Below are 13,069 nucleotides of genomic sequence, written 5' to 3'. Positions count from 1 at the left end.
TGATCAGTTCACCACCTGACACCTCATCAGCTGATCAGTCCCCATCAATCATCCACCGTGTACAGTGAGTCATCGATCACACTCACTCACAGCTCAGTGACAGCTCACTGTACTGATCAATCACTCTCTCCACCTGTTCTTTTTCTGAAGTGCTTTGTTGTTATCTGCTTTATTTCAGAGGTGACCATCGATGACACTTAATATCAAATATTAGGTTTATTTTAAATGTGTTTTTATTGTGAAGTATCACTTGTTCCAAAACGAGCACTTTTACTTTGACATGTATGTGAAATACTATCATGAATATCTTAATTGCAATATCATGATGGGGTATTGTGTTGAACTGTTGGATTTTGTCTCTATGTTCATTGGCCCCCAGGTCATTTGAGTGCTTTAGTTTTGTTCAGTTGGGTATTTTGTTCTTATTCTGGGAACATATGTTCCACTACATTCAACAGTATATTCATTTTCTGTTTTTTTACAGACTGGGGTGAAATTTTATTGAAAGTCAATACCTCCACTGTAGATTAAACAGAAACCATATTATGTGATAAAGTATTATATTTTGTGCTGTGTGACTTGAGCCCTTGAGCTTGAGACACAGACACTTGCTTTCCCTGAAAATATGGCTGCAGATTTACAAAAAAAATAAATAAATAAATAAAAAAGAATTCTGCTCACTTTGTAAAGCCTTTTACTGCCCACAGCAAAATCCATAGTTCAAATCAATGATTTTACATCGTGGCACACAGGAGTTGTTGATCCACTGCTGCCTCCATTAGTAAGTTCAAGTTTATTATTTTGGCGCAAACTGTTCTCCATGAACTTCAGTGTAGACGAGAGAGAGAGAGAGAGAGAGAGAGAGAGAAAAAAACTTGTTTCCAGTTGGAAAAGACAGTCTATATATAACAAGATAAAGCAGGGATCACATCCTTGAGATATCGCAGACGTGTTTTTCCTCTGAGCTAGTTTCAACACCACGCTGCCCTATACAGTACATTAAGTCACTGTAATGCACAATTACACCACTGAGGTCAAAAGAAAAGTAATCAAATCCAGGAAACCTATGGAAGTCTATATTTGTCCCCTCGGCTGAGAATATCAGTGGACTAGTCGTGAAAGTTAGTAATTAAGTTGAATTGACTGGAGGAAACCGTGGTCAGCCAGAAAATGAGTAATGAGCTCCCTTCATAAGCAGCTGCTATTAACATGGTTGATGGCAAGGAAATTAACCTGTGACGTCCCAGGAGAGTCACTCATGTTCCACACATACATGTGTTTAACCTTCTCTTTGCCATGTGCTCACTGGCAGCAGCAGCACCTCTGGGAACTGACAGCAAAGAGTCGGTGAAGTGTTGAGATATTATGCCGGTGTGAAGGTGAAGGTGTGGGCTTTTAATGACACTGTTGCCCCTGTATTAATGTACGGACATGAGGACGTTTTTATGCCCGTGTTCCACAGAGGGAACATGAAACCTCTGTCAGTAGATCTTTGTCAGACTTACTGCAAATGTAATGCCTCCTACAGATGATGAGATTTCAACAATCCTTTAAAATCATGAGAAATCACAGATCTAATGCATGCAGACTGTGCACCGCTGACACACACACACACACATTCCTCAGCTGTGACTCAAGTCATCAGCTTCGTTGGCAACATCATAGCAAGGAGACAAATCCCACTCTGGCAAAATGCTCGGTGTTCCCAATAGATTAGTGTGTATGCGCGCTCTGTTAGTGGGTGTGTGTGTGTGTGGACGACTGTACCTGTAGGTGTGACTTGGAGAGTGATGTGTCCCTGTGATGGACTGGCGTCCTGTCCACGTTGTGCCCCGCCTTTTCGCCCTATATCAGTTGGTCTTGGCACCAGGATAAAGTGGTAGATAATGGATGGATGGATTTGATCGAGCAACACACATCATGTGAGTTGAGAATCCTAAACACTGTCAGACATTTTTCACAGAGTTTGCAAAGCTTTGATTTACCGGTCCATCTACTGAACGTTCCAACCCTCACCTACAGTCATGAGCGTTGGGTAATGATCGAAAGAATGATGCACGGATACATGTCATGGCCTTCCCGTAGGAGACCTCAGTGTAGACCCAGGACACGCTGGAGGGATTTTATCTCTCAGCAGGCCTGGGAACACCTTGGGATCCCCTGGATCAGCGCTCTGGGCTTCCCTGGTAAGGCTGCTCACCCTAGACCCGGATAAGCAGAAGAAAACAGAACAGAATGTAAGAATTTTGGAGCCCGTTTGTCGGGTCAGAGCCAAAAACTGGTAAATGTATATCAGTCATTGCTTACTTAAGGTCTGAGGAAGAAGAAAGTGAGAGTGAGTGAGTGAGAATTGGGACTCTCATTAATTTTCATACAGTGTGTGGATTTTTATCCTCCATGTAGAGTGATGAAATACAAAGATCATTTTCTTTTGCTGCACTGTGCAGGGAGAGAAATATTTTCTATCTCTTCAAAGAAAAAGATTTTTATGTGATGGATTTATCACAGTGCTTTTACAGAGAGGAACAGTTTGGTTTGAACACGTACATTTCAGTTAATGTGGTGGTAATCTTTACGTTTTTACTGAGTTCCTCTGTGACCTTTATGCAAAAGGGATTCTGCTGCTTATTCAAACATGAGACTGTCATATAAATGTGCCATCACATTTGCATAATTAGGTGCATGTCTGGGTTATACTTTACTGTCAGTACTTTCCCAAAGAAGAAATATTAATTACACTTCAGTTTTCCATTAGTGTTTGGAGAGTTCAAGTCCCATACTGGCTGTAGCTTTATCTAGTGTGACTAGATTTTTCATTTAATGGCTAAATTATTAATTATAACATCACACCACTACGTTTCATTTAAAGGCATTAACACAGGTGTAGTTATGCTGTCAGGCCATGGCTGAGCAGTTTTTAAGACATGTTTTCAAATCAAATTTGTTAATGCAAAAAGTTTTAATTGTGTTTTTGAGCCCCGATCACATGCTCTGCAGCCTTTACTCTGCAGCGATGTCACATTTCAAAAACGTCTCCATAATACTGTTTCACTGTAAGAAGTAGAGGATCATGTGATCACCGCGAGGAGAGACACCTGACCTGAGGTCAGCTAACCATGTTACCTGACCGCATCAGGGCCAGCAGTCCTCACTGAGACCAGAACCGGGTCTTAATGAGGCAGAATCTAACTTTAGGGCTAATTCTGTGAGTTGTTGTCAGGTTAATGTTTGGCTTAGACACTGACCTGGTCTTTGTTTGGGTTGTGGAACTGAACGTGCAGGAGTATAATTCATCTTTCCTTTCATCTCCTGCTTCTCATGAAGGAGGTTATATTTTTAGCCACATTTGTCTGTGAACAGGACAAACAGATTATTTAGATTTTGGAGGTAAAGACATAATAATAATAATAATTGACTGCAGATTTTGGAGGTGATTCTGACACACACACACACACACATACAGTATATGGATTCTACAGTTTAACAGACCATTGTTAACCTTGGTAGAATACACTTTGCTGAGTGACCTTGGCAGAGGTTTGTGCTAATTCAGTGCTTCATCTAGTTCATTTGTATTCCCTTTAATCCCACTCTTCCCGATCTTCTTTAATCTCCATTTTTATCCTTTCCTTTATTTTTTCCTCCATCTCATTTCTCCTGTCATCTTCTCTTTCCTTGGCCTCCTTTTCTGTCCTCTTTCTCACTTTCTTCCTTCCTTCCCCCTGCCACACCTCTTTCTTGCTGTCCCTTTCTCGTCATCACAGTTTATACCTTTCTTCCTCCTCTATGTTGCTCTTTTCGTTAACTTTTTTTATCCCGTATTTAACTTCCCTCCTCATCCATGACCTTTGTCTCCTCTCCTCTCTTCTCTGCCCTCTTTTCTTCTCATTATTTATTCCCTCTTCTTACATCATTTCTTGCACTTTTAACTGCTTTGTCCACTCGTCTTTTACTCTTGTCTCTGCTTAAGTGCTTCTCATATCATGGTGCTTCACATTCACATTCACTCTCTCTTCTTTTCTCATACGACGATCAACTATTTTAAACCTGCAGTGTTTAAAATAGTTTTTCTTCTGTTTGTTTGTTTTTTAGATATTAGTGGATCATTATGATCTTTTCACCTCATGTGGTTTTTCATTCTTCTGTTGTCATAGTTGTGATAGTTGTCACAGTGTCAGCCTCCTCTCCATATGAAGTACACCGTGTTGTGTCATTAAGACGTAAATCGTTTGTTTTTATTAGGGTTTGACTCCCAGTATGAATGTGTGAATGATTAAAAGTGGTCATTGTGACGAAACCTGTCCTTCTACCTTTGCTTCAAATATCTGAGTCAGTTTAAAAGTCTTGCTGTGACACATATGCAGCAATTTTCCAGAAACATTACATTATAATATTTCTCTGCACATAATGTACAAGTGCAATTCCTCCTGCGGTTTATAGAATAGAATACAGATTCATCAGTGAGACATGATCAAAAAATATTATTTGCAGCTCTGTCTCTCCCTAGAGGAGCATTCAAGTTTTCCTTTTTCAATGAATTTGATCAAAATCAATCATTTCCTGCCGTCTTCTCATTCCATTAAGCAGAACAACTCAATTCCCAATTTTTCATCTGCCATCAGAGGCTGACGCGGGGCTTCCTGAGACTTCCTCTCCACAACTCCCCGCTCTCAGACACATTTTTCCCGGTTGTGCGTGTGGCCCCGTTGTTTTCGCAGAGGCTGATGGAGACAGACAGACAGACAGACAGACAGACACTGGGGGAAGAGTCCGTTATCCACCTTCAACAGAAAAGAAACAATACTTCAGCAGAGATTCAATTTTAAATTCTGTTCAGAGTTTCTCTCTGAGTCACATTTCAGTGAAATCAGTCTGTAATAATGTTACATACACACACACACACACACATTAACCCCCTGAATTCTTGCATCAGTCACACTCTCCTCGTGCCCTTGGCGTTCAAAGCGCTCATTTAAATGGTTTGCATTTCCTACATTACATTACATTATAATGTTTATATAGTGCTTCTCCAGTCGAAGCTGCATTCATAGCCATTCAAACACAAAGCCATCAGGAACAACAGTGGGTTAAGCGTCTTTCCCAAGGACACATCAGCATTTAGACGAGCAGAGCCATAACAACTCACTCTGACCCCTGACCCACATGTATGCAGTGTGTGTCGACTGAAACGCTGCTCATTCACTTTGGATGCAGAGGCGTCAGGTGTTGTCGCGCTGCACTGCATTGTTCGTGATATTTACAGGGGAAGAAGAGAAATGATCGACTTTCCAATTGGCAGCAAATCACATGATCCAAAAATTCCAACACGGGCGTTAACCAATCAAATCCAACGCTATAAAACAAGATCTCAGACACTGCTCTGCTAACCTCGAGCACCAAGCATCAGTTCCTCCCACTGTCAAGTGTTAAAGCCGTGTTTTCATCGAGTGGAACGGCAGGAAAGAAAGAGGTGTGGGATGAACGCCATTGTTTTCTGTTGTATGGCGTTCTTTGTCATTGCTCGTCGTCGCCTCACAGGTACGATGTCATGCTACGTATCTGACTGACCCACACCCCGCCTACATGTGCCTGACCCAGGTCTAACCAAAGTGGAAAATACTGAACCGCACCTCCCGCATTTGGTTTTCAACTGGACCTGGACCTGGACCTGTTCTTGAATCTAGATCTGAATCTGCACCTGCTGGGCTTTACTGAACCCAAACTTATATCTCCTCCTAAAGCTTAATCACCTCCGTTATGTAGGACGGTCTTCCTGGATTCCCTATCATTGCTTTAATGGATTTTAAAGCAACGCACAGAGACTCATTCATTGATTGAATCATGTGTCCTGCAGTCATGTTTCAGTCAAATGTTCAGTATGACCTACTTATGGCCCATTGAAACCTAATGGGATCTTATAATGAGCAGTCTCTGTGTGGCAGCCTCTGAGGGCAAGATTAACTCACTGTGTGCCTCCACTCTCTCTATAGACTCTATAGATTTCACTTCTCTCTCTCTCTCTATGTAAATGTATATATTCCTGTCCTGCAACGCTTGCCTTGAAAGTTTCCTCCTCTCCTCTCCTGCCTGCATGTTATTTTAGTGTTTTTAAAATGTTTTCTCTGTCCTCCTCCTCCCCGTGGAGAGCATTAGCACACAAGTAAAGAAGCTCTTATCCTCGTGCTGACGATAAGAATAGGAATTACAGAGGAGAGGGAGAGGGAGATGGAGATGGAGAGGTGTACAGAGAGACAGATTGAGGGATTCAGACACGGAGGAGGAGGAGGAGAGGTGCAAAGAAGGTGAGATAGATAAAGGAAGAGAGGATGGTGGGAGAAGAGAAAACACAAACATCGTGTAGCCTTGGGCTCATTGGTGAATTTACTGATCTTGTGTGAAGCTGGAAGTTTATAAAAGCATGAGTGATAACAAGGAACTTCTTAAGCAGTTCATCTGAGGACGGGGCCAATCCCGACGGAACTTCCCCTGAGCAACATCAAGACATAGACAGAAATAAAAACAAGGCCAAACCAGAGTTCCCTGTAGGTTTTAAAAATATAAGTGGGAAACACCATGACCCGTCCATGCTAAATTCTAAATGGAAAATAAAAATACATTCATTGCACTTTATTTATTCTGATTTTGGCAAAGATACAGTGATTTAGTTACATCCAAACTAGTCTAATGTGGTTTGATGGCAGATGTGGTCATCGCTCACTCAGATCTTCACCGTGCTCACTTCCCATCACCACGAGGCTAAAGATGTCAAATCCTCTTCTCTGGCCTCGATTGGCTCCAATGCCAAAAAAGCTTTTCTCGTTTTGTAGTTTACAGTTTACATTACAACTTTATTTACTAGCAGGAGGATCACAGGAGAGTGTGAGAGCCTCAGGGTAAAGACACCAAGGCTTCCTTCGTCAAAACAATCAGGTTTTCCAATCATGACGTCATTGCAGTCTTCTTTGAATTCAGATTCAGAAAACTTGATTTATCCCTGAGGGGCACAAGGGATAAAAGTATAAAGGATAAAGTGTTGAAAACCTTTAGGCTAATACTATACTATATCACTCTTTTGAGCTCAGTGAGGACGAAAGCACAAATACTGATATTAATATCTCATGCAGACTCCAGGAAAGCCTGATAATACACAGGTGAGCATGTGCTGTGCGTGGGTTCAGGATGTCAGCAGATGTGTAGATTAGACCCACTTTACGAGGCGCTCTGCTCCAGTTGCTTGGAGATGCTGAGTACATACCTGACAACATAATTCCTGAGGCTATCAGAGCTGATGTGCTCCTCCTCCTCCTCTGGATGAGACAATCCCAGGTCACAGACACACAGGACAAGCGTGATAACAGATTAAATCTATAGTGACCCCAGGCTGCCTGCATGCCAGATAAGGCCATACGTCACTGTCTGTGGACAGCGGTGACCTGAACACCTCTCATTTGTTTTGGTCTGGTTGACTTTTTGAGAGAGAATGGGGTGTCGATGCCTTTTTTCTGACCTTGCTACACAGCTGTAGCTGAGGCACGTGCACTCTCAAGTTAACTTTCACTGTGTGAGTGTGAGTGTGTGTGTTTATCTGTGTGAGGTTCAAAAAAAACAGAAAACAAAAGGGTTTTAGGGTTTTAGGGTTAAGGGTTAAGGGTTAGGCACTTAGTTGTGATAGTTAGGTTAGGTTAAGGGCCTCGGGAATTCATTATGTCCTCACTAAGATATAAATCAAGTTTTTGTGTGTGTTCTCGCTTTCCAAACATTCTCCATGGCAAAAAAAAGTAATGTAATGTTCTTCGCTAAGTGCCCCAATATTGTATCCGGTTTGTTATCATTTTACTTGATTTATCTCCACAGTCCCACCACTGATATTGATGTTAGACGATATTAGAGCCAATATCAGCCCTTTAAAAAAAAAAAGAAAGACACATTACTGTGAAGAATCTTCTAGATTCCACAAGAGCTGCACAATGAAATATGTCTTTCTGCCGAATAAGGCCACAACACGTTGTGATGATAAAGCATGTCGGCTTTTGGTAGGAACTCTGTTTGTGGTCAAAAGACGACATTATGTCTATGCTGTGTGTTTGTGTTGTGCTTAATTTACCGTGTGCTTTTACTACATGCATTGGGAATCAAACCTGGAGTAAATGATGTCCCGTTATTTGCACTCAGTGTCAGTAAATGTGTGTTTTTCTTGTAGCTCTGCACACTTTCTTTAATAGCACTTTTTATTATGTATGTTAATTGTATTTGCTGCCTTCTGTGGTCCTGGCAGTGAAGCAATGAAATGGTCATAATGAGGTGATTTTGTAGCCCCACACAGAGCGCGGGGGAGCGTTGGAGACAAAGTTCAGTATTGCTATGTATAAAAAAAAAAAAGGACCCAAACTACAAAAAGAAAATACTAATCAGCCACTGAGTTTTCAGGAAACCAACACACACACACACACACAGACACCTGTTTGACTCCAACCATCCACTGAAGCACAAACCCCTCATCACTAGAGTCCCTCACCACAGGACCACCACCATGGCCACAACAAAGGGAGGAAAGGTGATGGAACAGAAACACATCAGGGAATCACTTAAAATGCATGGCTGCCCTAATTTGACTGCCCTAACAAAAAACCTCAGAGAAGAAGATTAAACAAGTAACAGGAATAAAACGGCAACATTTACTCCATTTCTGCTGGAGTCGTCAGCAAATACTACATCCCTGTACCCTTTAAACCAAAATCATGGTAGTTTTACCTTTGGTCATTGTTTAACGGTGTCACCTGAAAGATGAGAAACAAGTCGTGCAGAGGGAAGCCAGGCAAGGTCTGAGTGTGTGCCTCTTGGGTCTGCTTCCTGTCTTTCTGCTGGCCACTTCCTGTCATGGAGGAGCTGGGGATTGGGTGTGACACATGTGACACATGTGACACTTGGGGTCACATTTACTGATTCCTTTGTGCTTTCTTTCACAAACATTCTGCACCTAGAGACATGCATTATTTATCAGGTGGGCAGCCTGGCCTGGAACATTTCTGTGCCTTGTGAGAAGTGTGTGTTTGTGGAGATTTTTGATTGCAATTAAAAGTCTTTATAAATGAGACTTTTCAAACTCTGTGTCACTATAAAGCTCTAGTGCAGAACTTCTATTGTGAGAGTGAGGGAGAGAGAGAGAGATTCATCCAGGAAAGTTGGAGCTGCGAGGTGTAGGAACAGCAGCAGCTATGCAGGCACGTTGTCAGACATGACCATATGAGAATAACTGTTGTTAAAAAATGTTTAATGATGATGGCAGGACATTAAGCAGCTAAAGTGGACGTTCATTCATAGCCTTGTTGTTTTGTGTTGTTTTGTGACTCTCCAGATTAAGGGTTACTCACTCACTCACTCACTCACAAGGAGAACATGCAAACTCCATGCTGAAAGGCCCCTGTTCATGTTGACTGCAGTGTTATTTTAACCACTTTAATGCTGCAACACCCAATTACCTTGAATATCTGTGTATAAGCCTTATCAGCTCCACCTTCACCTCCTCTGGTACAAACATCTGCTGCTGCAGCTGCTTTGTTTTCTTTGCTCCTCGTGCAGCTGCAATGGTCTTCCATCATTTGTGGTGGACTGGGTAAATTAATTTCTCCATTTCCTTGGAGGCTTGTTAATGATTCCGTCTCCACCTTCAATAAAGGAAATATCACCAGCAGAATAATTGTCCACATTTGGAGTGATTAGCCATGAGTCGCTTCTTCTGCAGCTTTTCCAGTGGCAACAATGATGAATTAGGTCACGCAAGACTTCTACTAACAGATGGCTTTGGTAAGTCAACAAGATAATAACTAAACCAGCACATACTGAGTCACATCTCCAGTTCCCAGTACCAGACTAAAGTGATGTTTAAAAACGTCAGTTACACGATTAAACAGTGCCAAACAAGGCCAGGATGGTGCTTTATGAGTGTAAGTAAAAAAACACGTTAGCCCAACTATTCTTAGTTGGACTAACTTACCTAGATAAGTCCATTCAAAGTCAGATTACTCCTGCATGTAGAATTTTAGAATTTATATCATGTTTTTTATCATGATGAGTGATAATATTTAAAATCAACGTCAAACGTTCACGCTCAATAAATCAAAAATATGCGCGTATACGTGCATGTAGTGAGTGTCAGCACTTACCTGACTGGAGATAACCTTCGTGTCCTTCGTGTTTCCACTTTCATTCACACTGATTCAAAATCACCAGTGAACCTGTGCATGAACTGTGACCTCACAACCAGGCCAGAGACTCAATTAGTTGGAGGAATAAGAAAACAACAACAACACAGTGGAGCTCAGTGAAGTGTTACAGTCATTAATGCAGTATTTTATTTTAGTCTTTTACTTCAGAACGATTCTGAGCTGCTGATTAAACAGCGTTAGATGAAATAGAAAACACTGAGCTCTGTCCCAGATGTAAAAAGGAAGTTCCACTAAAAACATTCATGACTAATGACTTTCCTCAAGGCTGGGAGAGGAATGAGTTAACAGAGTTAAACACAACTGGTCAAAAACTCATTTAAATGCAGGATTAAACAAAGGTTTTGGGTATTGATCACTGGTGTAGGACTTTCCCTTAAGAGTTGGTGTTTTTGCCATATATCACATCCTTAATCTGTCAAAACTGCATCCTGTGGCCAATAAAATAATGAAATTAAAAAAATATAATGGTCTCAACATCATACTGATAACTCTATGCAGTCTATTTTCATGTTCTATTTACAAAACATCATCTTGAGCTGAGTTAAAGCTTGTTTCGTGATTAAAAGAAAGGGTCAGAATTGGAGTTCTGAAGCACAGAAGCGCTGGGGTGTGATGGCCTTGGACGACGGAGCTAAAGTGCTTTAACTAAATGCTAAATGGACAAATGTTTATCCAGATTCTGGTGAATTACTGCAGCGTTGTTGCTGTACAGAGGCATCATTTAGTCAAGTGGTCTGAGTTCCTGCTGACGGGAGAGCGTTTACTGAAAGGGAAATGTGAACCAAATCACTTGAGTGCTCTTATAGGAATCAAGTTTTTACATTAAAAGAAAAAAAGATTACGTGGAAGCTCCAAACACTGACATCAGTTTCAGCCTCGAAAGACAACCATTTTCCTCTTAAATGAAAAAGAAGCAGAAATACTGTAGTACCTGATTAAAGTAAAAGAAACACTTTCACACTCTGGTCCCGTTCTCCCAAAGCTTTTTAAATTGTTGAGTTGAAATTCATATTTACAAGATTTTGAATATCAACACAGTGGTAAACAAGTGCTTTGCATATGTTGTTGAGTAATGGCGTCCCCTGTAGAGTCTGCGTCAGTGAATTCAAATATTTGTTCACTTTTTCTGCCCTGGAAAAGCTTTGAACTCTGCAACTCTTACCATAAAGTAGACCATAATGTACGGGCAGCATAAGATTAATAGGAAATTAGGAAATAACATTCATATTTTGATCACTTTTGTTTTGGGGAATTTTGTTTGAATAAGCTAAAATATAATGTTGGCATTTTTACTAAGCCTACTTGCACTTTTCATCACCCACATTAAAAATAAAATAGAAAAGAAAGAACTAAAAATGTGGCCCTTACCTGGTCAGAGCTCACACTCCTGCAGCGACGTGATTAAGAGAGCGACATGACTCAAGACCAGAAAGCAGAAACACAAGCATGCACAAGGAGCAGCAATAAAACCATTACCTCAAAACTGCAACACGTAGCACCAGACTCTCAGGTTCAGGGCACACGGGGGAAGAAATAGCCTCCGCTCACAATAACCTTGCACCTTTGAGGAAAAGGAAAACAGAAGAAGCAGATACTGCAAGCTCCCTGTCACTGAGCTTCCTCCTGACATGTCGATTGTATTCAACCAAAGCAGCTCTGGTTACTCCTTCAAAGCACAAGACAAGCCTTTTTTGTGTGTGTGTGTGCGTGTGTGTGTTTTTCATCTATAGCTGATGTTATCGTATACACTCCCACTTTGCTCTGGTACTGATAGGGACATGGTCACATGACCGAGAGACAGCGTTAAGTGAGATGAACGCTGTCAACTCTTCCCTCTCTTTTTAGCCACAAGACGACCTGATGAACACACTGCATGGTGGAGGAGGGCATTACTGGCACGGAGGGTAGTCATATTACTGTGTGTGTGTGTGTGTGTGTGTGAGAGAGAGAGAAAGGAAAAGGGGCGGAGTTTGTATGAGAGTGTATGTGAAAGAGTGTGAAATCATTCATTGCTGCCACTGAGGAAGGGAAGCTTGGCCTGAGTGAAGACACACACACACACACACACACACACACATTATTAATGTTGTATAGCTGAACAGTGCCCCCTATGTCCAAAATATGGAATTATTCATATACTTCACAGTCTATAAATCCTATCAGCCTCACCTGTGTTTGATATTATTACTATACATGTACGTGTGTGTGTATATGTTGTTCTCTATATACACTTATCTCTGATATCTTAAAAAAATGCACACAAACTATTTGAATTTTACAATTAATTTAATTTCAAAACTTAAGATGTGTGCAATGTATGTGCGAGTATTGCATTTAGTTTAGTCATTTCTGCTCTGTTTTTATTACTGTGTCACTCTCTGGTTTAGTTAGTCTGTTTCCTGGTCTTCTCAGTTCTACAGGAGACTAATGGGTTTCTGAAAAGCTCTTTGTCGCTCTGTTTGTGGAACAAACCACAAATGACTCCTTGAAAGACATATCTGGCATTTAAGTACTGCTCTGCATTATTACAAACCCATTTTTGTAACAGCGTTAGTGGATTGATTAAATGGCAAAGAGCTGTTGTTTATTCTTTGCAGAGGAAAAAAAAAAACATTGTCACCACCTCATAGATTTCTAAGAACATTTGGCACATAATGATCATAATGAATGTTTTTACAGACAACACCATACTCATGTATTCCACTGATAGGAACTCTATTGATTTGCAGCCACGAAGCAAGAGATCCATTTCACCACATGCACTGGAGTGGCCTCCAAGTCTCCAGCCTTTTCATTTCAGTTTGTTTTCCACACTGTTCTTCACGGTGTCTTTGCTCCTAAAT

The sequence above is a fragment of the Solea senegalensis genome, linkage group LG16, assembly GCF_019176455.1.
Source record: "Solea senegalensis isolate Sse05_10M linkage group LG16, IFAPA_SoseM_1, whole genome shotgun sequence".
Classification (NCBI taxonomy): Eukaryota; Metazoa; Chordata; class Actinopteri; order Pleuronectiformes; family Soleidae; genus Solea; species Solea senegalensis.
Note: the sequence above shows the minus strand (reverse complement) of the source record.